We start from the raw sequence: 27,855 nt of genomic DNA, 5'->3' as shown, positions 1-27,855 counted from the left end.
TGCCAAGACGGGCCCATGCCGTGCCAGGCCGGGCAGCCCCTTTGGCCATATATACCACTAGATCTGACTAACTAATGGTCATCATCCAGCTCTCGTCAACAAATGTTGTCACCTGGATCGAACTAACCAAGAGGCTTTGCTGCCACTGCACCTAAATAACGATCTAACTAACCAATGTGTTGCAGCCACTAGGCCCAACTAATTAATCAATGAATTACCAGCGAGGCTTGTTTTTAGTAGTCGTCATTGTCCTCCTGCTCATCCTCCGCCTCTCCACACGCACTCCACTTGTTTCTCGCTACACGATGACACTCATTACGAACACCTTTTTATCCGTATTTTAATAACAACTTCCAGTCATATCCATATATTAATGCACCACCTGACATTATATTTACTGTAAACAAGTTTTCCATATATTTCTTGTATTTTACAACATACTGATAAAACGCAAGAGATACCATACAAATACATTCTATATATAGTGCCAACAAGGCTCAGTATGAATGCATCGAATTGTTGTGTATATATTCTCGGCATCATTCACATGAAATGAGCATCACGCATGGACGAGCCGAGCACCTAGCAAGTGAGGTTGCTCCCCGGGTTGATGCCGAAGTGCTTGCAGTACTGCAAGTAGAAGCGCACCCGCGCACTCATTTCGGCAGCGTTCTTCCCGCCGTGGCACTCGTCGGCGCCGTTCATGGCCCTGATGGTGGCACCGAACCCCTGGGGCATGAACCGGTGCACGTTGGTCATCCAGTACCAGAGCGCCGACTTGAACGACACCACGGGGTCCTGCGCTAGCCCGTCGAAGCCGATGCTCCTCCCCGCCGGCCCATAGTTGTAGTTCCACGACAGCTGCAGCGGGCCCCGGCCGTAGTACCCCTGCCTGGGTAGCACGGCCATTGCGTGTTACTGCTGTTGCAGTAGTTCGAGCTCGCCCCGTCGCTCTCGTTGATGTAGCGCAAATCTGCAGTGAAATACATGCAAAGACGCCATCAAGCCAAGGAAATTGAATTGCCAAGTTACAAACAGCACTTGTTCTAATGAACCCTGTTGACGAATGTTTCATTTCTGTATTTTTTTTAATTTCCTGGTGATGGCTCGATGATGGACTTACGTCCGGTCTCGTGTGTGACGTGAGCGAAGAAGGCAGCAATCTCGCGCTCGCCGTCAGCCTCCGAGCCGCCACGCGCGAAGCCCGGGTATGCGGCGATGGCCTCCAGGAATGCACCTCGCTTGTAGAATCCTGTGCCCTCGCACCAGCTCCCGTCATGAGACTTGATGCCATTGAAGAATGACCTGGTGACGATGCTCGCCACGGAACCGGCACCGCCGCCACGGCTCCCCGATGAGCCCCAGCACGGGCCCGACTTGCAGCCATCGCCGCAGTAGGCACTGGTCGTGCCATGTACAGTAGCCATACCTGTTACAGCAGAGGCCTGGCCGGCAGCCGCAGCGATGCGCGGCAGTGGGGCCGGCGGCGATGAGGAGTGTCAGGCCAACAGCCAAGACTGCCAGAACCATGGTCGTTGGCGTTGTCGAGTTTGCCATGATGGGTAAGAGCTTCAGTTGCTTTGCTCTATGCTTTCAGGTTGTTGCTGAGCAGCAGGGCAGTCGCATGCCGGTGATCTTTATAGAGATCGAGAGACCAATGAAGTATGCGTGCGTCTCCTCGATCTGGCATGCGACGTACCTCGAAACGATCGATTATTAATTGTAGTGTCCGTTTGAAATAACTTAATTAGGCACATCAGTCAACACGTACCCTTTTTTTGAGAAGACAGTCAGCACGTACCTGCTCACGGAAAAAAAAAACAAAAACGAGGTACCTGCCACTAGCTGAAAGCCTTGAACACATATACTAGATTTGGATCGTCGCCGCCGTGGAAGACTACTTGGTGGAAATCCACATCCTACTGGCAACAAGATGTTCCTCTACTTGGCTGTCAAACAAAGTTGCCAACAAAAGCAAAGTTCACACATCAAGAACTGGACTAAGAAAACTTCTTTGTGCGTGGAAGCTCTCAGTGGTACTAATAACAAGTTGAACTTGTTTACACGCCTTATGTAAACTTTTTTAGAGTTTTAAACTGAAAAGGCTATGTAGGCCTATCCACCTGCACCTGAGCTATAAACTGAATATTCTAGATGAAGTCTTTTGTTTACATAAGGTGGGGGCAGAGATGCACTAAAACTCTAAAACAAGTGAGACTTCCAAGTAATAAGGATGTATCCGGTTAACTATTTCATCATGAACACAGGCGATGTGGGGTCAAATAAGACAACACTACTACACAAACCACTCATATATATGGGACATTTTTATTTTCATTGTTTCCCTTGAATTGTGCAAGATATATTTTCAATGGTACACCAGACAATCACTAGCCGTTTAACCATCAAAGGACAATTGAGCATTGATCGTTCATTTAGATGATAAGTGTGGGATCAAACCCTGCCCACCAACTGTCCTAGGATAGGTCAGGTCGGATCAAGTTAGGCTATTTTCGGGCAGGTTGTTTAGCCCATCCACGATGAGTTCTAGTGCCAAGGTTTGATTGCAGCCTTAGTGACTATATATTCCCAACAAATCACTATCGACCCACCACAAAATAACCATCAAATTCTGTACACGTCACTACCGGAGACGGCACCTTTGCCGAGTGCAAAAATTTTTGCTGAGAGCATTTCGTCGGACACTCGGCGAATAAGACATTTGCCGAGTGCCGCACTCGGCAAAAAGAAACACTCGGCGAACAATAGATTTGCCGAGTGTCAAACGCTTGGCAAACAATAACACTCGGCAAAATCTGTTTTGCCTAGTGCCCTATACTCGGCAAAGACAGACACTCGGCAAAGCTTCGTCAGCTGCGAACGATAGGAAATGGCCGTTAGCTTTGCCGAGTGTCGGTATCGCGGACACTCGGTAAATGTGTGATTTGCCGAGCGTTTTTTCTGAGCACTCGGCAAAATATATTTATTTTTTTTCCTTTTTCCACCCAAACTTTTTCTATTATGATTCTAGATTACCTTGAACTACATATGCAAGTTTGACACATTACTCGAATTGTTTGCTATATTTAGTCAATTTATTTCATTTGATTGAATTTCTTGGAATAATTCAAATTTGAATTGCAAGTCATTCAAAGAGTGGGAAAAAATGAATCGAAAAATGATATTCATATTATTGAACCTACTTCGACACCTTATCCATGAACAGACAAGAATTTCAAATATCTCATGTTCACAAAGCATGACCACAAACTTGGACTCCGGTTGTTTTTAAATTGTATAAAAAGCAAATTTGGTAAGAAAATCATGAACCTTGCCCAGATATCATGATATCATATGTGGAGGCTGTGATAAAAATTTGGCTAGATTTCGTGAAAGTTTATCAGCTACGATGCTTAACACCTAGTTGGTCTTCACATGAAATCATGAAACTTATTTGGACATGCTTCGGTTTGTAAGCATCGTATGTTACAACTTTTACGAAATTTTATCAAATTTTTATCACAGCCTCCATATATGATATCATGACATCTGGGCAAGTTTCATGATTTTCTGACCAAATTTGCTTTTTATACAATTTAAAAACAACCGGACCCCAAGTTTGTGGTCATGCTTCGTGAACATGAGATGTTTGAAATTCTTGTCTGTTCATGGATAAGGTGTCAAAGTAGGCTCAATAGTATGAATATCATTTTTTGATTCATTTTTTTCCACTCTTTGAATGATTTGCAATTCAAATTTGAATTATTCCAAACAAATTCAATCAAATGAAATAAATTGACTAAATATAGCAAACAATTCGAGTAATATGCCAAACTTCCATATGTAGTTCAAGGTAATCTAGAATCACAACAGAAAAAGTTTGGGTGGAAAAAGAAAAAAATAAATATATTTTGCCGAGTGTCACAGAATAGCGCTCGGCAAATATTGTCTTTGCCGAGTGTCCGGTTTGTGGACACTTGGCAAAGGTTGCCACATTTCAACAGTTCACGCTGATGCGTTGAAAAATAAAAAAAAATAGGAAACTTTGCCGAGTGCCCGTGATCGGGCACTCGGCAAAGAACCCTTTTTCGAGTGCCCGTGTTTTGGAACTCGGCAAAGTTTGCTTTGCCGAGTGCCCGTGATCCGGCACTCGGCAAAGGGTCTTTTATTCCTTCACAGGCTACCCGAACAGTTGTGCACTTCGTCGGCTCTTTCATTCCTTTCCTCGCCTGGTGTACCACACCATCAAGGCAGCCGTAGCCTCAGCGGATACGCAGAAGCATGGATACGCGAATTCATTTATTTAATCCAACACTCAATTATGCATGATTTCTAATTTCTTGCTGGTTTTCTCGCAGTCGTCGTCACATGGTGGCCAGCCTTGCTCTCTCTTCAAGGCATTTGCTATGGCCCACAAGGGCAAGGCGACGTCCAGTGTCAACTACAACCCGAAGGACGGGCCCGAGGCGTATAGCAACGCGACCGTCCACAGCCGCCTCAGTGAGTACACATCGATGGCAAGGGAGGTCCATGGTCCAGATTATGATCCGACCACCGAGGACCTTGACGGTAAAGTCGTCATGAGGGTCGGAGGAGGTAAGAAGCATGGGCGGTACTGGATTGCCGATGGCGCAATCGACTCGTCCTCTACTCCTACTCTATCTCAGATTAGAGCAAGGAGCACCAGCGTGAGCCCAGCCATACGACCTCAGCAGAACACTTCACAGTATCGAATACAAGCACTCCAGGTTATTCTTTCTTTATGTGTCGTTTATTGATTATTATAGATCTTTTCTTTGCATTATTGTAACATTAGGGTAAAAATTTTGCAGGACCAGCTAGAAGAAGAGAGGAGGCTATGTGTGGACTTGGAGGCGAGGATGAGGGCCGAGCGTGAGGCCGAGCGGCTGGCCGAGTAGCAAAGGATGAGGGAGATTCTTACTTATATGGAGAGCCTTGGCGCCGCAACGGGTGTTGCTCTGCCAGCTTCATTGTTTTCTCCACCTCGACCTCCACCTCCACCTCCTGATCCGTTTTCTACTCCTATGAGTATGGATAAGTTTTAGTCATGTATGATCGTTATTTTTCTTGTCTCACGCATGTAATCTCTTCTACTTTGTGCAGAATCAATCAGCGGCCTCAAATGATCCTCATGTTTCTCCAAATCAGTCTAATTGGCCAACTTGGTGGTGGTTCTCGAAATCAGTCAAATGATCCTTTGTTGTGAACTTGTTGTAATCAATGGTTTTGATAACTGTTTGTGAACTTTATGAATTTGTCCGTTGAACTCTTGTAAAACTATTTTGCATTGCTTGTTAACTTTATCGTTAAACTCTTGTAAAACTTGTGGTCGATCAGCTTGTTTGATGCATCTGTGTAGCTATTGTAAACTTGTAAAATTATTGTGTGAGGCTTCCCAACCGGGGAGGGAGAGAAAACAGGCGTTTCCAAAAAAAATTTATACCTTTGCCGAGTGCCTCTCAAGCGGCACTCGGCAAATAAATCTCTTTGCTGAGTGTCACTCCACCGACACTCGGCAAAGAGCATACGCTTTGCCGAATGTCACTACACCAGCACTCGGCAAAGAGCATACACTTTGCCGAGTGCTGACCTAGGACACTCGGCAAAGAGCATACACTTTGCCGAGTGCCGAGTGCTTCTCTCAGGCACTCGGCAAACGTCCGTCACCGTTTCTTCCGCCGTCACGTCCATTTTTTGGCCGAGAGCAGGATTAGGCACTCGGCAAAGTCTTTGCCGAGTGCCCGACAAAAAACACTCGGCAAAGAGGCCTTTGCCGACCTTTTTTTGCCTTTTCCTCTTTGTCGAGTGCAACACTCGGCAAAGGGTTTGCCGAGTGCTTATGTTGTTTTGCCGAGTGTGTCATACACTCAGCAAATGAGGCTTCTCCCGTAGTGCGTTACGGCCGGGTATATATTTTTCTAATTGAGCTAATAAGCATAATCTAGTAAGTAAATTCTGGTGCAACAATACAAGCCTTTCTACGATTTTTAGGACAGATCAAACATCAGGTAAAACTAAATTGTGCCAACCGGTTGTTGAGTAAATCCCAAAAAATGGCATGTTTGAATTTGATAGCATGGATTATAATCAGAATGCAAGAATGTGACAAATTGATTTACACACGGTAATCAGAATTATAATGTGGACTCCGGGATCAGTATTCAGTCACCACATCTAGCAACTCGGTCGCAACGACATGAAGTCGTTGAACGATGATGACGGCGATGCCCGGTGCCCACAATCTGGATCAGTGGTCAGAACATCTCCTCGCCCGTGCACCGTGGATGTTGGCAGCGCCTCCTTGCCAGCGGCATTCACCTCGACTGCCCACGGCCGCCACATGCCGCCGCCGCCTGTTAGAAAAACAACTTGTAACAAACTCTATTATTTATCTGGTGTTGGTTTGGATTGTGAGCTAGTATTTGTTGTAGATAGATGTAAGATCTTCTTGTTGCTTGTAATCAGGATAGCTTGCCGCCAACTCTGATTGTAAACCACGCCGAGGGTGTTTCTCGGCCTATATAACATGCAGGGCGTGACCCCAAAGGGCAACACGCTTTAACCATCTTTACATGGTACCAAGAGCCAACCTCAAATCCATCTAATCTATGGAGTGCTCGTCGACGTTCTCCCTCGCCTCTGCGCTGCTCGGGCTCCCGATCACGGAGAAGCTCATGCGCAACAACTTCCAGCTATGAAAGGCGCAAGTCATGCCTGCCATCCGTGGTGCCCAACTTGAGGGGTACCTGGACAGCTCGACTGCTGCACCTCTCAAGCAGATTGAAGTCCTCGTTGATGGAAAGAAGATCATGGCGCCCAACGATACCTACACCAAGTGGATTGTATCTGATCAACAGGTGCTGAGCTACTTGCTCTCCACGATCTCCAAGGAGATCCTCACTCAAGTTGCCACCAAGAAGACGGCAACTGAAGTTTGGATCAGCATCGAAGAGATGCTGGCCTCACAAACCTGTGCACGCATGGTTACAACAAGGATTGCGCTGACCACGCACCACACAAAAAGGAGGTATGTCCATGGCTGATTACTTTAACAAGATGAAGTCATTGGCAGATGAGATGGCCGCTGGTGGTAAACCACTTGATGATGAGGAAGTAGTCAGCCACATCCTCACCGGACTTGATGCCGACTACAATCCAGTGGTGTGAGCCATCCTCGCGCGTCCTGAACCAATCACGGTGGGAGAGCTGTACACACAGCTTCTCACCTTCGAGCAACGAGTCAACCTGCAAACTGGTGGCTCCCATTCATCGGCCAACGTGGCGTCTCGTGGTGGCCGTGGAGGAGGCCGTGGCAGTGGCAATCGTGGGCGCGGTGGTGGCCGTGCACGCGGTGGCAATCGAGGACTCGGCAACGGCAACAGAGGAGGCTACAACAGCAACAGCAATGGGAACAGCCTCAGCAAGAACAAGGTGAGGTGCCAAGTCTCTTTCAAAGATGGCCACTCGGCCACCTATTGCTGGTACAGGTACGATGAAGAGTTCATCCTTGATGAAAGAACTGTCGCTGCTGCCATGAACTCCTACGGAGTCGACACCAACTGGTACGTGGATACCGGGCAACAGACAACATCACAGGAGATCTGAACAAGCTGTCCATGCACGGCACCTACAACGGCACTGAACAGATCAGGACGGCCAATGGAGAGGTATGAACATTGGTCATGTTGGTCATGCTATTGTACATACTCCCAGCCGTGATTTACATTTGAAAACGTTCTTCACGTTCCCGATTCGCACAAAAGCCTTGTATCTTCATCGCCTTGCCTCTAATAATAAGTGTTTCTTGAGTTTCACCCTGATTTTTTCTTGATCAAGGATCAGGCAACGAAAAAGGTGCTCCTTCGAGGCAAGTGTAGAAGAGGCCTCTACCTCTTCCTTCCAGCACGCACCAATCTAGTAGCAGACAAGCCCTAGTTGCTTCAAAACCCTCCTCTACAAGGTGGCATGATCGCCTAGGACACCCGTCACATCAGATAGTTCGTCGTGTCATTAGTAGTAATAACCTTCCCTGTTCTGGTTATGAGAACACTGTTACCCTACCCTAGGTCGTCAAGTGTGTCTCAATTTCCTTTAGAAGTTATTTTTTCTGATGTATGGGTTCCTGCTCCTGATTCTATGGGAAGGAAGAAATACCATGTTAGTTACATTAATGATTTCAGCAAATCCTCATGGATCTATTTATTACGCCACAAAACTGAAGTTTTCAAATGTTCTCATGAGTTTCAAAACTTAGTTGAGCGTTTAGTCACATGATCATTGCTATGCCGACTTATTGGGGTGGCAAGTATGAAAAACTTAATTCCTTTTCCCGCCAAGTAGGGATCACCCATCACGTCTCCTATCCTCATGCTCACCAGCCGAATGGATCTGCTGAACGCAAGCACCAGCACATAGTTGAAGTAGGCTTGTTGTCACACCCGGTTTAGAAAAGGTAAACGAATGCATCCTATATATGCGCCAGGATCAAGTTCTGCATATACAGTAGACGTCACAAGTGAATACCCGAAACAATGCATTAACGAAATAGAGTATAATAGTACTTTATTACATGATTGACAGTTTTAATCTTAAGCGAATAAATAAACGTTCATAACTAGCAGCGGACTTCAACTTCACAGCTAGATGACTGGGAGACATACGCCTAGTATTCCTCAAAATCTTCAGGGAACTCCGGACAATTATCTTGTTCTGAGCAGCATTGGTTTTAATAAAGCAAGCATGAGTATACTTATGATTGGTACTCAGCAAGTGGAATAAATTATATGATATGCAAGGCCAAAATCAAGGAAAACCTAACGTGGTTTGACCGCGATAAGCATTTTTAGTTGATCAAATTTTATTAAGCAAGCATTTACTAAATGTAAGTATATACCAACCCTTAAACGAATATCTAAGGTAAATAATCCACAATATAAATAAATAAATAAATAAGGAACACGATTTAGATCATCTTTTAGTTCAATTATCATGTGAGAGTCCAAGCCGCTCTTAACCGTGAGCACGGCTGATATATCAGTTTTCGCTCGGCACATGTTGTACACTTTACCCACAATTCGTGTTTCGCATAATGCCCAGGTTTGTAAGGCCCTTAAACACTTCCAAGGTGGGTGACAGGGATTCACTACGAGACCTTTACAAAGATTCCCTAACTTGCAACGATCCGCTAAGGCTTCAGGCCTCAGTGGTCATGACCCTCCCTAATGAGACGATACCTTAGCCAAAGACCATACACAAAGCCTCCAAGAGGACCGAGCTATAGCCCATCAATGCACTTCCCTCTTGCCCTTTCAGTAAGACCATTATAAACTAAAGTTTCTAATTAATTAGCCAAGACCAGAGCCATGTAGTATTATAGTTGTACTGTTTTCCTGGGTGGTTCTTCATGTTCCAATTAATGCAATGATCTTAATTATCATCAATAAAGTATCCCATAACATGAGAAAGCCAGTGTAACATGACTTCCAGGTTATCCAGCCAAAATTTAAGTGAAAGCAACTTAAATAGAATCTAGGCACATCTTTAGTTTGGAATCCATCATATTCTAGATACATGCATGCATACAATATAAACGTGTGCATTTATAAAGTTATTGGGACTGGAGTATGATCAAGGACCATTTGCCTTCGTCAAAGAACTGCTGCTGCTCGGGAACGTCTTCAAAGCTCAGCTCCTGTGGACCCTCGAACTGCGTACCATTTATCGTAACACACAAGTACATAGGAGCAAATAAATACAATAAATAAGAAACAGCACACCAATCAATATAAACAGAGCAAAATAATGTAATAAATCTACTGCATATGTCGTAAGGATCGCGTGAGCGCAAGAATTAATGAAAATGGAGTTAAAACGGAGAAGTTAGGGCTAAAACATGATTTTAGGGGCTTATTTCTAGGGACTAAGACACCGGCCGGTACTAAATGTTATATTTTAGTACCGGTTGGTGTTTGGCTCGGTACTAAATTGGCACAGCCATTTAGTACTGGTCAATGTTACCATCCGGTGTCACCATTTAGTATTGACCGGTATCTTAGTCCAGTACTAAATGATCCTACGGGTTACTTCAAAAGGAAAGCATGTCTCACATTGTCACATATGATGCATAGGTCGGATGGCAAAGAAACTACGCGCGAGGCCGGAAGTTTCTTTATTTTTTGGGTGTGAAATCATTTAGTACCAGCTGGTACTAAATATGCCGTTTAGTAACAAGCAATCCGACCCATACTAAATGAAAGCACATTTAGTAATGGGCAGTCGGTATCGGACGCAAAACTGGTACTAACCGGGGGTTCCCGCCTAGTACTAATGCTAAGGATTCTAGCAGTACATGTTGATCAATCTCATGAGAAAAAAATATAAATACATTCTATATACATTGCCTTCAAGGCTCAAGTATAAATCCATCCAATGGTTGTATATTTACGGCCTCATTCACATGAAATGAGCATCATGCATGGACGAACCGAGCACCTAGCATGTGAGGTTGCTCCCCGGGTCGACGCCGAACTGCTTGCAGTACTGCAAGTAGAAGCGCACCTGCGCTCTCATTTTGGCTGCATTCTTCCCACCGTGGCACTCGTCGGCGCCGTTGATGGCCCTTAGGCTAATCACAATGGGGAGTTTCGTATCCCTGTTTACAAAAATGCCACATTAGATTGGGGGATGAATGAAACACTATGCCTCAATGGAGAGTTTTATTTCACTATTTTCAAAGCTAACCAGTGTAATTAAATGCTAGTTGATCTAGTGGTGCACGGGATCCCCCATGAAACAACGGCGGTCACAGTGGTCGTTTCACGCCATTTCCAACGTCTTGGAAACGAGTTAGCAGAGTGTCGTAGGGATGAAACTAGTTCCTTCTCTTCCCTCATTAAATTAGTACCACAGCATCAAAAATACTAATGTGTCATGGTAATCAATGTCATGAAACTCGCTATGAAATCCCCACTATGATTAGCCTTACGATGGCACCGAACACCTGGGGCATGACCCGGTGCACGTTGGTCATCCAGTACCAGGGTGCTGACTTGAAGGACACCACGGGTTCCTTCGCCACCCTGTCCGGTCCCTCAACCCGTCGAAGCCGATGCTCCTCCCTGCCGGCCCGTAGTTGAAGTTCCACGACAGCTGCAGCGGGCCCCGGTCGTAGTACCCCTGCCCTGGGTAGCACGGCCACTGCATGTCACCCGGGTTTAGGGATGGCAATCGGGTCCACGGGTTCGGGCGCCCGTCGGGTTTCGGACCCGACGGGGGTGGGTTTGGGTGCTGTTTTGCACCCATGGGTCCGCCCGAACCCGACCCATCTAATTTCGGGCGTGGGTTCGGATTTCAAATCGGATCCATGGATGCCCATCGGGCGCCCGAAAAGAAGCCTTTTACGAGTTTTGGCCCAGCTCAACAAGAGTAACCCTAACCCCCTACCCCCTTCCCCCAATCCCCCATCCCTCAGTACTCCAGCAGGCAGCAGCTGCCAGCCCCCAGCCGCCACCGCCCAGGCGCCCACCAGCACTCCAGCAGCACCAGCACTGCAGCAGCCCGTCGCGGCGTCGCCCAAGCCCGACGCGCCCCTGCTCTGGCGGTCCAGCTCCGGCCCCCTGCTCTGCCACCCCTGTCCGCCCCCCGACGTGCCCCCAGCTCCGGCGGTCCGGCCCCTTGCTCCGCCACCCCGTCCGCCCCCCGACGCGCCCCCTGCTCCGGCGGTCCAGCGCTCAACCTGCTGCCGAGCCGCGTACCCGTGCCCACCTATCGCGCCACCGCGCGGCAGACGCAGTGCCCGTGGCGGGGCTTGCGCGGGGGGCAGCAGGCAGCGGCGGCGACGTGTGCAGGGGGAGCAGCAGCAGGACCAGGCGGTGGTGGCGCGCGCGCAGGGGGGCAGAAGGCGGCAGCGGCGCTCGGCTGCAGCCGCAAGGCGGCGGGGCAGGGGGCAGCCGCGGGCTGCAGCTTGAGCGGCAGAGCTGCGGCTGCCTGGGCGTAGGAACAGGAGGCGGCAGCGGATGTTAGGGGAGAAAAGAGAGAAGGTAGAAGGGGCACGAAATCGCACGGATAGAAACATGCGCACCAATCTCAAACAGTGGTAGCCAAGTAGTAAAAAAACTTCCGGAAGCCATATAGGTTTATCTGCTCTGCCCGTCTCTGGCTGGGCTGTCAAATTTGGGCTGTGGACTGACTCTGCCCGTCTCTAGCTAGGCTGTCAATTTAGGCCGTGCGCTGCTTCTGCCCGTCTCTTGCTGGGCTGACAATTTTGAGCATATTTGATTGCAAAACCCGACGGGCACCCGCACCCGACCCGAAACCCGACGGATTCGGGCGTGGGTGCAAAATTCCACCCATGGGTGCGGGTGTGGGTTTAGTTTTCGACCCGATGTCATTTTCTCATGGGTCGGGTTTTGGCTCCACCCGACCCGAACCCGACCCATTGCCATCCCTACCCGGGTTGCAGTAGTTCGAGCTCTCACTACGCTAGAAGCCCTAATCTGAGACGCACCCTAGGCAAAATGCTAGACGAGCAGGGGTCGCGTCCCGCATTACCGCGTCGCAGATTACCAAAATGCAAGACGCGCCTCACTTGCGGCGCGTCTCGCCTTGGCTTCACACAGGCTTCCCTGGGAGCCAAATGCGAGACGCGCTCTAGGCTAGGCGGGTCTCGCATTAGTCACAGATGAGAGACACGCCTCACTTACGGCGCGTCTCGCCTTCGATTCAAACAGGCTTCCCTGGGAGCCAAATGCGAGACGTGCTCTAGGCTAGGCGGGTCTCGCATTAGTCACAGATGAGAGACGCGCCTCACTTACGGCGCGTCTCGCCTTGGCTTCACACAGGCGCCCCTGGGAGCCAAATGAGAGTCGCGCCCTAAGCGAGGCGCGTCTTGCATTAGTCTACCCCCAACAGGGGCCTTTTTTTTCCCCAGCTGCATCCTGGAACTAGCCAGGATTTGGCAGCTGCAATCAAATACCCGCAAAAGATTTCAATTCACAGAATTCACCGCAATCATCGCACGCATCCATACAATTCACACAGTGCGATACACACAAGCAAAGATAGTATTATATAACACATGTACAATCAATTAGCCTCGTCCAAAACTCAAAACAAGGCTCAACCTAACTCAAAACAACAATGATCGATAAGAACAATAGAGTACATGCAAAGCAAGTCTCTCAATCTAGCTCAATGTCGCCTGCCGTGCTATGATAAATGGAACTCCCCCTTTGGGTTGATCACCTCCATCGTGAGGAACCCCGCTAGCCTCTCTCGGATATCCTTCACGTTACCAAGCGTCGTATGATTGAAATAATCATCTTCGTCCTTCAAAATATAATTACAAGCAGTTAGAATACAAGATGAAGACAGATATACTTAATTAGAACACGTGAGAATTCTTACTGTGAAATCCGGTTCCGCTGCAACTAGAAGCATGTTGTGGCAAACATAGAACCCACATGAGTTATCCGAGGGTTGCCGTGTGCACTACATGTCAAAGATAGATAGAAATTAGCATTTTGCGACACTTAGAACCAAGAAAACATCATAATAGCAAAGCGATTTAGTTATAGTAGTTACCGTCCACGCGGTGTGATGTGTAAAAGCAACTTGACGTTGCTCTTTGTATCCTTCTTCGGCCCTAAGATGCCTGGCAAGAGACCTAAACAGAGACATCCGGATGTTATATTAAAAATGATTGTGAAATGGGCAAATAAAAAAAACTAAAGCAAACAACAAACTTACTCGTCAAAGATTCAGATGACTAGAGAATAATCACGTATCTGAGGCTTTCCCGACTCATCTGATGGAATGCTCGAGTCAAGGTAGAAGACTTGCTTGCTCTTGACATTGATGATGAGTGTAACCCAATGGTTGCCTAGGTTGTACGGCACCACAATGTGCTCCTTGTCAGCATGTACTCGCATGCACTTCACCATGTACTCGATAAGAACAATAGAAGACATGGAAAGCAAGTCTCAATCTAGCTCAATGTCGCCTGCCGTGCTATGATAAATGGAACTCCCCCTTTGGGTTGATCACCTCCATCGTGAGGAACCCCGCTAGCCTCTCTCGGATATCCTTCACGTTACCAAGCGTCGTATGATTGAAATAATCATCTTCGTCCTTCAAAATATAATTACAAGCAGTTAGAATACAAGATGAAGACAGATATACTTAATTAGAACATGTGAGAATTCTTACCGTTAAATCCGGTTTCTCTGCAACTAGAAGCATGTTGTGGCAAACATAGAACCCACATGAGTTACCCGAGAGTTCCCGTGTGCACTACATGTCAAAGATAGATAGAAATTAGCATTTTGCGACACTTAGAACCAAGAAAACATCGTAATAGTAAAGCGATTTAGTTATAGTAGTTACCGTTCACGTGGTGTGATGTGTAAACGCAACTTGACGTTGCTCTTTGTATCCTTCTTCGGCCCTAAGATGCCTGTCAAGAGACCTAAACACAGACATCCGGATGTTATATTACAAATGCTTCTGAAATGGGCAAATGATAAAAAAACTAAAGCAAACAACAAACTTACTCGTCAAGGATTGAGATGACTAGAGAATAATCACGTATCTGAGGCGCGCCCGACTCATCTGATGGAATGCTCGAGTTAAGGTAGAAGACTTGCTTGCTCTTGACATTGATGATGAGTGTAACCCAATGGTTGCCTGGGTTGTACAGCACCACAATGTGCTCCTTGTCAGCATGTACTCGCATGCACTTCACCATGTACCTAACCAAGTTGAAATGGAAACAAGCGGTTACATGTGTTAAATGGAAACAAGCGACTACATGTGGCTACAAGTTGAAATGAAAACAAGTTTAACTGTTGCATGTGCGCACCTGACCAAGCTATCTCTATCTGAATTCATTACTGTCATCGTCATCATCTGTGGGTCAATGTACCCACACTTCTTTCCGGTTCGACGCCTTGTCTCTTGTTGCATGTGCCTACACGATCCATATGAATTGAAATAGAAACGACTTAAATTGTTGAACGTATATCAAATGCATTGAAATGGAAACAAGTTTTAATCGACTTACAATGCAAAGCACTGAATGAGAGAAAGATCCAAAGCGTCGAGGTTGAAAAGGTCGAACAAATCGTAGAAGGCAACAATAAAGATGTTACCACTGCCCTCAAGCTGCAGAACGTGCCGCTCTTCGTATGACACCATGATTTCTTGGGCTTTATTGACATTGCGCATGTAGTAGTTGTGCAGGTCCACACAATATTGACCTGCTGTCCGAAGCTCAGGGACACTAAGCAAGGACTTTCCAACCCTGTACTTTGGATTCTCAGAAGTGTAAGCCCTTGTAACCGGGTGTTTTATCTGCTCCACCTTTTTCTTACCCTCTGAGATCTCCTGCTTCATCGCCATCGGCCTACTTTGCTTCTTCCTCACAGGATTAGCCTTGCTTGGCTTCTTGGGAGCGGTAGCTGGCTCTGTCGGAACAGGTGGAGGGGGGGTAATCTGAGGCTGAGTAGGACAGGAGGATGCGGATCCGGTAACGCTTCCCATGTATCCGGCAGCTGTGGCCATGGCTCAGAAAACGTCGGTGGCACTGCAGGACTCTATGGCTGAGGTTCAGTGGTCGGTACTGAATCTGCATCTGCTGGATCAATATCAATACCAGCTCTCCACCACTGAACCCTTCTCGCAACTGCATCCCGCAAAGTGGTGGTCATGTCATCTGGTGGCACATCCAGCTTGATATTCTTAGCAAACTCATGTAGTAAGTCAATCTTGACCACAGCACAATCAGCCCTGACCTGCAACAACAACAAAGCCTTTAAATCTCAAGCAAGTTGTACAAACCAAAAGAAAAAAAACAAAAAGAAATAGGAGAAAAGAAAAGAGAGGCAAAGACCAATGCACTGACCTGGACACCTTCAAGCTGGGACATAACGGGATACACAAGCCCTTTCCCGACCTCCAATCAAGATGAATCTCCGACCAGCTGCAAGAGAAGACTGCATCGGGTCAGACGAGCCAAGCCATCTATCGTATCTGGCTCCACTGATGTAGGCACTGATGGCCTCTCTGTCCCTCTACTCTGAGAAGCACCCGCTGCAGTAGAAGCGAAGCTGTCCCTTCTCTCTTCACTCATCCTACTCCCCGGCAAATCAGGGAATGACAATCCCTGAGACTCGAAGATGGTCTTCAGCTCTCCAAACATCTCCATCTTCACCTGCTTTTTGATCTCATCTATGTCAACCTTTGATGAGGAGTCTCGAGTCCACTTCCGGTATCTGCCTTTGTGTTCAGGGAACCCCTCCTTCAAGGTCAACTGACTGGAAACACCACGGACACGACCCCATTGCTCACGGGTTCCCAAAGCCCTGGTGAGCGCATCAAACTCCCTCACTCCTTCATTTGAACCTTGGCTGCTCTCCATCAAAGCCCTTTGAGCAACTTCCTCAGCGCTCATGCTGTAGAAATTGATATTGCCATCCTCCGTGAGCTTTGACCTAGCACGCATAAATGGTGTCAGCCGTCCCTCAAATGATTCATAGGGATTCTCAATGCCCCTCTCTGCCAGCATCTCATCCTCCTGCTCCCACTTGCGTTGCTTTCCAGCATATCCCACTGAGCCAAGGTGGTGGTCAAGCTCGTTCCGCGCTCGGAGACCCCGAAAATACTCACTTGACTGTTGGAACTCGAGAGTATTCCACTTTTGAACAAGCTCGTCCCAGGCTTCTTTGGTCAACTCCGCATACTTGTCAAAAGGGTTCTCTTTCTTCTTCCAACACTTTAAAAGCCTGCACGACAAAACAATAAATCTGCATAAGTGACAGTAGATAATGAAAAAATGTTAGTAAATGACAATAGTAAGTGACAACACTTTACTTGTTCTTGTAGCTCCTCCAGGCTTTAGAGATGATCTTCATAGCATGCTTCGTAGCCTTATCGTGCAACTCTATCGGATATTCAACATAGGGTTGAATATCGTTTTCGAAGATTCTCTTTTTGTCGTCCCAAGACAAGTCATCGAAATGTTCCAAGGTGAGTGGCACCCTTTGTTGGGCAGCGAGGCCACAAACCCGTCCTAATCTCACCAAGATTGACAGGTCTTCGGGTGCTGCCTCAGAATTGACCCGGCCACAACTTTTCACATCTGATGGCCACGTTGTCTGTGACCTTTTCTTTCTGCCAGCACCAGACGTGCTAGCTCCTGACTGTGACCGTGACGGCCGTCCTGATGATGCTCTGTCATCTGTAGGTTGCTGCACACTGTCCTCACCGCCTGCAGCTTGCTGCACACTGTCCGGACCACTGGACATCGTGCTACATGAGAAAGAAAAAAAAAATCAGATACAACCATAGAGTAACCGCTCCGAATCAGATACAACCATAGAGTAACCGCATGAATCCCATACCTAGGCCTAGACATGCTTAATGCTTTAGTGATATATATTCTCGCAAAGTAATCTCCATTTTTTGAAATATATGACTTAATCTTTGGTCATTAACCGCTCTTTTTTTAAATTTGGCTAGGTTGGTCTCTTTTTGCTCTTGATAATTTGATTTGTTTTGAATTCTGTGTAGCAAAACATATTGTTGGTGCCTCGCTGGTTAAGTTGATTTAAATAAATATGATACTGTAGTGATGTATTAGGATAAATATGATAAATTGGTGTGTTGATTTAACATATTTTTTGAAACATAATTTGATCTTGTCCTGCAACCACAAGAAGCTACAATGCCTGGAGCGGTTTGCACATTATGTGTGTCCATGGAAGATGTTTCTTGCCTCACATATACATATACAGGGTATGAACACTGACTAATTAGAAAGGGGGAAAGCTCACCTACGGCAGCAGTGGACGACGCTACGGTGGCTTGGGGCGGCGCCGCGGGGCCGGGGACGACGGCGCGACGGTCAGGGAAGGCTCGACGGCGGCGGCACTCGCGGGGACGGGAGCTCGGGCCCGGGGGGCGCCGAGAGCGCGGAGCGGCGCTGCGGGGCCGGGGACGACGGCCGCGAGGGAGTGACGGTGTGGCTCAAGGACAACGGGCGGCGCGAGAGGACGGCGGCGGCAGGGAGCAGAGAACGGGTGTGAAAATTTGGCAATTCGACGATGGGCGGCGCGAGAGGACGGCGTTTCGATTCGAAAATTTGACCTAAGTCCCAAGAAGGCCGAGGGGCGCGTTCTAAATGCGCGACGTGCTTTACCTAAGGCGCGTCGCGCATCTCCATGCGCGACCCGCGTTACCTACGGCTCGTCGCGCATTGTGATATGCGCGACGCGCCGTAGGTAACGCGCGTCTCGCCTTTGATGCCCCCGAGCTGGTTGCCTGATCAGGCGCGCGTGGGGAGGGGATTTTGTCCCACCTCGCCAACGCAAGGCGAGTGCGTCCAGCTTATAAGCTTGAGCGGTCCTTGCCGTTTCGAAATTACGATACATGTACCTTTGAGCCGCTGTTTCCTCTCTTTGCCCATGCTGGCGGTGTGGGTCTGGGCCCCGAGGGCTCCCTGCGGGTCGAACCCGTTCAATCTGTTCGTGGTACCCTGCGGGTTGAGCCCGATGGCCCCGGACCCCAACCACCCCCGGGTAACTTTTTTTTGTTTTCTCTTTTTAGGCACAAGTGTTTTTTACATCATGGACCCCAGGGTCCCTGGGTTCCGCCCGGACCCTCTAGGTTTTGCCCGGACCCCCTTAGAACGGGAAAAATAATTGCAGATATGCCCCTGCCATGGGGAATGCACGACGCGCGTTACCTACGGCTCGTCGCGCATTGTTATATGAGCGACGCGCCGTAGGTAACGCGCGTCTCGCCTTTCATGCCCTTGTGCTGGTTGCCTGTATTTGTTCAGTTCCAGAACTGAATGGTTCACTTCTGGAACTAAAAATTCAGTTACAGAACTGAATTCATATTTCCAGAACTGAATTCGTATTTCACAAATATTCACACATTATCATATCTCACAAAGGCACAATTAAAGTCACACAATTACCATATTTCACAAAGGAACAATTAAAGTCACACAATTCCCATACTTGACAAAGGAACAATTAATATACATTGTGTGCCCAATCATTTTGCTACTTTCCGTTATTCCCTTGGTTTTTTGAAATTCTTGACTTTTTCTTTATGGTCGTTGCGCAAGTAGGGAGTTTCGTTGGCTGATGGTTTTCTTGGCTTGATCATTGAGGTGGCGAAAGGAGGTATCTCATCAAACTGATCAAACTCTTCCTCCTCGACCGCATTCTCAACACCGACGATTCGCCGTTTTCCAGGTATAACCACCTTGAGTCTTTTGTTTGTTGTGTCAGAAACATAGAACACTTGAGCCACATGTTGTGCGAGGACGAAAGGGTCCGTCTTGTATCCGTGACGGCTAAGATCGACACTAATGAACCCGTACTTGTCTTTTTGTACACCTCTATTTGCATCAACCCAATTGCAACGGAAAAGAGCAATTTTAAAACCGTGAAAGTCAAGCTCCCATATCTCTTGTATTTGACCATAGTACGCGGTTTTGTCCTCTCCGTTAACATCGTAAGCATCAACACGTACACCACTATTCTGATACATGCTTTTCCTATCTTGTCGTTCGGTGTAGAACGTGTATCCATTTATGTCATACCCTTGGTATGTCATAACGGTGAATATAGGACCAAGAGCCAACTTTTTGAGTTGTTCACTTATAGGAGTATCTGATCGTGAAATTCGATTCCGGAGCCAACCATAGAATTTGTTCATGTGTTCCTTTGCTAACCATGATTCACTGTGTAGAGGATTCTCTCTAAGCAACAGCTCCTTGTGCTCATCAAAGTACTCAGACACAATGTCCATTTGTTGCAACACGTGGAAATGAGCCCTATGAAATAAATCTCGATCTGGAATTATAGCCTTCTTCCCGATCGTCCCCGTGCCTGTGAGCCTCCCCTCATGACGAGACTTGGGAACACCAACCGGGTTACTCGGGTCAGCGTAGTTTAGGGCCCACTCAATGGCTTCCGCTGTACAATATCCTTGTACCATGCTGCCCTCGGGGAAAGCTCGATTTCTTACTAGTGACTTCAAAATGCCGTTGAATCTCTCGTACGCATACATCTGGTGAAGGAACATAGAACCAAGTAGCTTTATCTCCTTGATAAGATGGCCCGTGAAATGAAGGCTGATATCGAAAAAGGTAGGTGGAAAATACATCTCAAGAACGCACAAAGTTTCATAGTGTTTCTTTTCCAATGACTCAAGATCTTCTTCACTTAGAACCTTTTGACCAATTGCATTAAAGAAAAAGCAAAGGTTCATAATAGCCTCCCAAACATTGACCGGTAGGATATTCCGAATTCCTACGGCAATCATCTGCGTCAGCGATACATGGTAATCATGAGACTTTATGCCGGGAGATAGCTTTAGATCAGGCATTGATACAAGCTTCAAGACATTGGTTGAGTAGCCAGTTGGAACTTTCACACTTTTCAAGAACTCGCAAAACTCCTTCTTCTCATTCTTTGAAAGGGTGATGCATGATGTGGGCAGCTCCATTCCTTTAAAGGAGTCATCATTGAGCCACAACTCTTCTCTAATTTTCATTTTCTTCAGATCAGCTCGTGCATGTGCGTGATCTTTCATTTTTCCGTCCATGTTAAGCAATGTGCCGAGAAGGCTCTCACAGACATTCTTCTCCACGTGCATCACATCAATAGAATGACGGACGTCTAAGTCCTTCCAATACGGTAGCTCCCAGAAAATCGACTGCTTCTTCCACATGTCATCTTCTTCAACAACGACCTTCTTGCCCTTCTTGCCTTTCTTCTCTCCTTTCCGCTTACCGAGGACAAAATGGACATCCTTAACCATTTCATAGACATCATGACCTGAGAAATGCGGTGGAGGATGCCTCTTCTCGGCCTTACCGTTGAAGTGATCACACATGTTCCGGAACGGGTGTTTCATTCCAAGGTAGCGTCTATGTCCCATGTACACTATTTTTTTTGACTCACTCAAGTACTCAGAGTCTGTCTCTCTCAAACAATGTGGGCACCCGCAACCTACTTTCTTGCTCTGTCCGGACAAGTTCCGTGCCGCTGGAGAGTCACTGATAGTCGCGAACAAAATGGCTCGAAGCTGAAAGTACTCACGCTTGTACTCATCCCAGACCTCCACTCCTTTACACCACAGCAACTTCAGATTGTCAACCAAAGGACTGAAATAAGTGTCGATGTCATTCCCAGGTTGATGTGGCCCCGGTATCAAGCCCGACAGCATAATGTACTTCCGTTTGTTACACAACCAAGGCGGAAGGTTGTATATCGTCAGAACAATTGGCCAGGTGCTATGTGTGCTATTGTTCATGAATGGGTTCATGCCATCTGTGCTCATTGAAATCCTAATATTTCTCGGATCTTCCGCAAATTTAGGATATCGCAAATCTATGTTCCGCTATTGTGTGGCATCAGCAGGATGTCTTATCAACCCGTCCACCTTATGCTTCTCCTTGTGTCATCGCAACAATTCTGACTCCTTTTTGTTTGCAAACCAGCGCACCAATCGTGGAACAATTGGAAAGTACCAAAACACCTTTTTAGGTCCGCCCTTTGTTCTGTTGCAGTCCTCATCATCACCACCATCTTTTCTACGGTTGAATCGATCGAGTCCACAAACAGGGCACTTCTCAAGGTCCTGATAATTCGAGCCACGATAGAGAATGCAATCATTCTTGCACGCATGGATCTTTTCCACCTCCAATCCCAACGGGCAGATAATCTGTTTGGCCTCATAAACGGTCTCAGGGACGGTGTTGCCTTGTGGAAGCATGTCCTTAAGGAGTGCTAACAACTCCTTGAAACTGCCATCACTCCATCCGTGGATTGCTTTCAACTGGAAAAGCTTCACCATTGCAAATAGCCTTGAGTATTTCAATCCACAACCAGGATAGAAAGGTTTCTTAGAGTCTTCGATCATCCTCTTGTACTTTCCGAATTCGCCTCCTTTGAACTCATCGTCGCCGTGTCTCTCAGCATTGCAAACCATCTCCTCTATGTTATCAACCTGTCAAGCTAGACATGAAAAGTCATATTAGCACGACCTTATTATACTAATTGTAAGCTTTATTATGGGCCGGGTTTGATTAGTACCTGTTCCATGATGTCGGCATTGCTCAACCCTAGTATATCCGCCTCGTCCACATCGTCGTCCTCTTCTTCGACAACGCTATGGACCTCCCTCTCCACATAGGAATCCCTACTCTCTGCTTCATTAAGTCCTTCTTCACCGTGTTTATTCCAACATCGATAATCCTCCATGAATCCACGTTTGATCAAGTGTGATTTCAACACGTGCTCTTGAAGATATCGCTTCTCATTTTTGCAATTTTTGCATGGACAATAAAGATACTGTATACCATTGTCCACCATATCTTTCTTCGCGTTCTTAATGAAGGCTTGAACACCATCCATAAACTCCTTGCAAAGGCGTGGACCATACATCCAACGCCGATACGACATCTATATAGAATATGAAATCAAAACGTTAGGATTCTCATAGTTTGAGGCCATGCACAACTAGTGTTTAAGTTCAAATATTGTTAGATGGCAAATGACATGATATCATGTGCTAGAAAAAATATTTTAAGATTTTCATCTTTACTTTTCATGCTATATGATTTATCTCGGATTAATTTAGTATTAGATGCTCTTAACGTCTGAAGACAATCATGAAAAAATCTTGGTGTATTTTCGAACATAAGTTATAATGCCCTATTCTAGCCATAAAAGTTTGAATTTAGAACTTAATTATTACATGGTGAACCAAAAGGAAAATTCAAACATTTTCGAAAGTCAATCGAACCAAAATTTTATTCCAAGGCTAAATGGACAAATAAAACTAATTAAGGCAGTAGAATGAGTTTTTCTAACTCTACTTATAGCACTGCACTAAAGTACCAAAATGTGTACAGTTGTGATGGACGAGAAACACATTAAGATGGGATGGATGCGGCGGCGGCCTCGCTCGAGTGGCTCAAGTAGGCAGCGACATCTGCCTGGCAAGATGCACACACTGGTTGGGGTGAATTCGTTTGGAAAACGGGAGGGAAATAATCGTATAGTAGTAATAGCTAGACTTGACTTGGGCATAAATGGCCCCGCTCGGCTCAAGTACGACGGTCCTTTAGATCTAGAGTTGCGCTAAATTTTATTGGCCCAAAAGAATCGATATCATGTCGGAGGTACCTTGCCACTGCCCCCGCGACACACGACAGCAAGAAGAGGCTCGATCGTGCTTCAGCCGCCCGCCGCGACACGCTCCCCACGAGATCTCCACCGCCCGCCGCGGCAGATCCACCCAGCCGCACATCCGCCAGCACCACTTTCCCCAGATCCACCCAGCCGCACCACCAAAGTATCAGACTGCAAGTTCGGACAGCTTGTTCGGACCTCCAGACCTCCAGGCGGGTCTTGTCTGAGGTGGGAACAAATGCAAGACGCGCCGCATGATCTCAGACGCGCCATCCAGTGGCGCGTCTCCCATCCGCATGATCTGAGAGCCGCCATCCAGTGGCGCGTCTCCCATTTGTCTCAGTAAAGTAAAGCGAGACGCGTCCCGGCTATTTAACGAAAGAAATTATAGTCGCGAGATGTACCGCTGAACGAAATGAGCACGGCTGAAATCCCCCTCCCCAGCGTCCCGGAGACCGAGGACCTCGCCACCACCAAAATCCCCCTCCCCAGCGTGCCGGAGACCGCAGCGCTCGGCATCACCCTCCTCGGCGCATCCTCCGAGACCGCCGCGCTCCCGGAGTGCACCGCTTCGGAGATCACGGCGGTCGCCACCGGCATATCTGCGGCGCCTCCTCCAGCGGGCTTCTCCACCACCAGCCGCAGATCTGCGACACGGGGACCACAGCTCCCTTCACCACCAACATCCCCGGGCTTCTCCACCACCAGCCGCAGATCTGCGACACGGGGACCACAACGCCCTTCACCACCAACATCCCCCGCGCATAAGGATCGGGTACCCCCCATTGTTGCATGTATTTGTTGGAATTGTCGCATTCTGCCTGAATCTGCATCAGCAAACCCACGAAACCCACGGAGGAAGCTTCTCTTTGTTTGCTTTAGTGGTAGTACTCTATCGATTTCTATTGTCTCACGAAACCCACGAAACACGAGCTGGTCCAGGATGAAATTTCCGAGCTGGTCAAAGTTGTTTAGCTGCTTCGGCGGCTGCCTCCCCTGCAGCGACTGTTCAGCCAACGTCAGCCTAAATTGCTGTGGCTCGGGGAACAACAACGCTTACAGGGGGCAGGACGATGATTCAGCTCGCGAAGCTGCTAGCGCTCGTAAGCCAGCGCCATTGCCTGATTTAATATCTATCTAATAATTAATATCGATGTAATAATAATTGCTGGATTTAGCTAGATATTGTAATGTATTGTGAGATTATTTGTATTTGAGATATTGTAATGTATTGCTGGATTTACTAATGTAGTGTAATGTAAGCCGGTTCGTTCAGTTTCAAGAGATTGATTCCATGTAATGTAATGTAATATGTAATGTATTGTACGCTACAGACGCCCCCCCCCCCCCCCCCCGCGCCCCCCTTTTGGGGGCCCTGGATCAATGCGAGACGCGCCTTACTAAGGCTCGTCTCGCATTACTTTCTGTGGCTTTATAAAATGATCGGAGACAAGCTCTCCCACAGCGCGTCTCGCATTGAGGTGGGAATAAATGCGAGACGAGCCACGTTAAGGCGCATCTCAGATCTCAAAATGATCGGAGACGTGCCCTCCCACGGCGCGTCTTGCATTTGTCTCTTACCCTCCCCCACCCCACGCAGCGCCGCGCCCGCATTTTTAGCGCGTCTCTCTTTTTGTAATCTGAGACGTGCCCTTAGAGGTTTGTCTCAGATTGCTTGCTCCTATTTGCTGTTTTGGCGTAGTGTCTCCCCGTCGATCTCGTTGATGTAGCACAAATCTACAATGAATTACATGCAAAGACGTCAGCAATATTAGGACGAATGTTTGGATTCTGGAAAATTTTCTTAACGAGGAAAGCTCTATTAACAAAGTTTCAGCCTCTGCAACAAGCGAATGCACGAATGCTTCGTTCTGCATTTTAGCGGTGGCTCCATGGACTTACGCCAGGTCTCGTGCGTGACATGCGCGAAGAAGGCAGCAATCTCGCGCTTGCATGCGGTCGGCCTCCGAGCCGCCACGAGCGAAGCCCGGGTTCGCGCCTACCGCCTCCAGGAAGGCGCCTCTCGTGTAGAAGCCTGTGCCCTGACACCAGCTCCCGGCGTGAGACTTGACCTGGTGACGACGCTCGCCACGGACACAACGGCACCTGCGACGCTGCCACGACCCCCAGACGAGCCCCAGCACGGCCCCGACTTGCACCCGTCGCCGCAGTAGGCGCTGGTGGTGCCGCAGTAGCCATACTTGCTGCAGCAGAAGCCTGGGCCGGCAGCTGCAGTGATGCGCAGCCGCGGGGCCGGCGGCGACGAGGAGTGCCAGCCCAAGAGCCAAGACTGCCAGGGCCATGGTCATCGGCGTTGGTGAGTTTGCCATGCGGGATAAGAGCTTTAATTTCTTATTAACTCTATGCTTTCAGGTTATTGAGCATGGCAATGGTATGTTGGTGATCTTTATAGAGATCGAGAGCAATGAAGCAGGCGTGCATTTTCTCGACGTACCTCCAACGATCCATTGTTAATTGTAGTCTTAGTTTGAAATAACTTAATCAGGCACACCAGTCAATACGTACCTCTCCTCGCGGGAAAAAAAAAGAACGACATGCCTGCCACTAGCTGAAAGCCTAAAACATAAATACTGGATTTGGATCGCTGCCGTGCAGGACTACTTGGTGGAAATCCGCATTCTACTGGCTACGAGACGTTCCTTTCCACTCGGCTGTAAAAACGAAGTTTCCAACAAAAGCAAAAGTTAACACATATTCTTGTGTCAAAAAAATGTTGACACGTATATTTAAAAAAACCGACAACAAAAGTTTTGGGCATATATTTTTTCAATAAAATGTCGGCCGTTAATAAAGAAAAAGTATTACAACAAACAACAACATAAACACACACGATGATAGCAACTAACAAGATAAAACCACCAGAATAACACAATTCAACTAAGCTACCTCTGTATTAAGTATTAACAATGATGAAGTGTCATCTGCACATCAGCACCTGCATTTGGGAGGAGGGGTTCTTCATAGTAGTGCCTTCAAGGAGGGTACGATCGACGTTCACTGATGTCAAAGACATCACTAATGTCGGCATCGGTAAGGTGCCGAGCAAGGCTTACGCCCGAACGCCCCCATAATCCACACCCCCACATGTAGGAGGCCCAGCATTACCGGACCAAGCTAGCCCTCACGGCCTCACCAAGCAAGACTAGGTGCCCATGCAACATCCGCAGCCTACACACACGTAATATTTTATAGTCCGCAAATCATAACGCCTGGCGGCCGGCTAATCGGCAATCCTCTACATAAGGCCGTTCACAATGTGAGCGGTGCCTGATACTGTTTACGCATGCTAGCTCGCAGTGATGCTTGGTTGAGCTTTGGGGTGCAGCGTGTAGCTTCACATCTTTTCATCTCAGCAGGCCCCACAAGCAATAAACAACAATGTTGTACTTTAACTGGCTTGATTACGCCACCAGATGAGAAAAGCACCTTGTAGTGAATAAAATATTCTATTTTTGCAGAGCAGCACCGATTCCTCTACTTGCGCCGCTCCCCTTTTTTCTAGCGTCATTGTGAATTGGCATCGCAGGCCACAGCGTAAGTGATGCCTAGATGCTCTCTCTCCTCTTTTAGCACTACTCAAGCACAACATTGGTTTCCTTGATTTCCTTCGGGTTCAACCATGAACTCTATGCCAGGCTCGGGCTCAACTGTCTCGGTAGGTTCAATGGATCGTTCTCCGACGTTTCGGTCACTGTAATGCATGAATAAGATGCATGCTTTATTATGATGTTATAATTTATGCATAAGATGATATGAAATGAAGAATAAATGGTACAACATGCAATGAACAAAATATAAGCACAAATAAATTAAACAAGCATTTCTACTAGACTAGTCATGAAAGACCTTAAGCAAGTTTTTAACAATCAGACAATCATACAGTAAGCATAAATCATGAATTAATTTAAACATGGACATCAGTAAGAAATTACGAAAGTTGGATTTGTAGCAAAACCAATTTTATAAAATTATTTATGAGCATGACAATTTTCAGCTACTCTAAATAAGATAAATCTTAAAAGATATGCAAACTACTTTAAATAATTTCTAAAAAAAATACAGGAACTAGACTCATAGACAAAGCTAACAAAACAGGTTTTACCATTTTATCATTTTTCAAACAAAAATTACGAATTAAACAATCTTGCAGGCAGAAAACAATAAATTACACTAAAATCTTATCAAACAGTAGATAAATATTAGAACAAGCTGCACTACTTGATAGCACATTTCGCAAGGAGTCTAAAAAAATTAGTTTAGCATTTTTAGAACATATAGAATTTACTAAGCAATTAACTTACTTTCACAAAGACAAGGCATAACTAATTTTACATTACAGAATAGTAATATGCAAAACAAAATTTTTGCCGAGTAGATCTACAACTTAGGAATACAACAAAATAAGTTTCACAATTTTTGGAGATCTACACAATTTTCTACGCATTTTACAAGTTGACAGGTTTATACAAAATATAAAAACGCGAGGAAACGCTATGGGCACCCGGATCCGGCGCTCCCAAGCACCAACGGGTGGGCCTAGGAGGCCAGGCGGACCCGGGCTGAGTTAAGGCAGGCTAGGCGGCCTTGACCCAAGGCAGGGGCA

General features: G+C 47.0%; 1 non-coding gene and 2 pseudogenes across 1 annotated transcript; 1 reads left to right on the top strand and 2 right to left on the bottom strand.

Annotated features, from left to right (window-relative positions):
* Positions 1-582: 582 nt before the first annotated feature.
* Positions 583-1,563, bottom strand: LOC112894993 (annotated as a pseudogene).
* Positions 1,564-7,116: 5,553 nt separating this feature from the next.
* LOC112896066 lies at positions 7,117-7,255 on the top strand. Its single transcript, XR_003229355.1, has one exon. It is a non-coding gene; the product is annotated as a small nucleolar RNA Z247 (small nucleolar RNA).
* A 3,257-nt stretch (positions 7,256-10,512) lies between these two features.
* Positions 10,513-25,561, bottom strand: LOC112894627 (annotated as a pseudogene).
* Positions 25,562-27,855: the final 2,294 nt, after the last annotated feature.

The sequence above is a fragment of the Panicum hallii genome, chromosome 5 (genome assembly GCF_002211085.1).
Source record: "Panicum hallii strain FIL2 chromosome 5, PHallii_v3.1, whole genome shotgun sequence".
In the NCBI taxonomy this organism is placed as follows: domain Eukaryota; kingdom Viridiplantae; phylum Streptophyta; class Magnoliopsida; order Poales; family Poaceae; genus Panicum; species Panicum hallii.
This window is presented reverse-complemented; position numbering and strand designations above follow the sequence as displayed.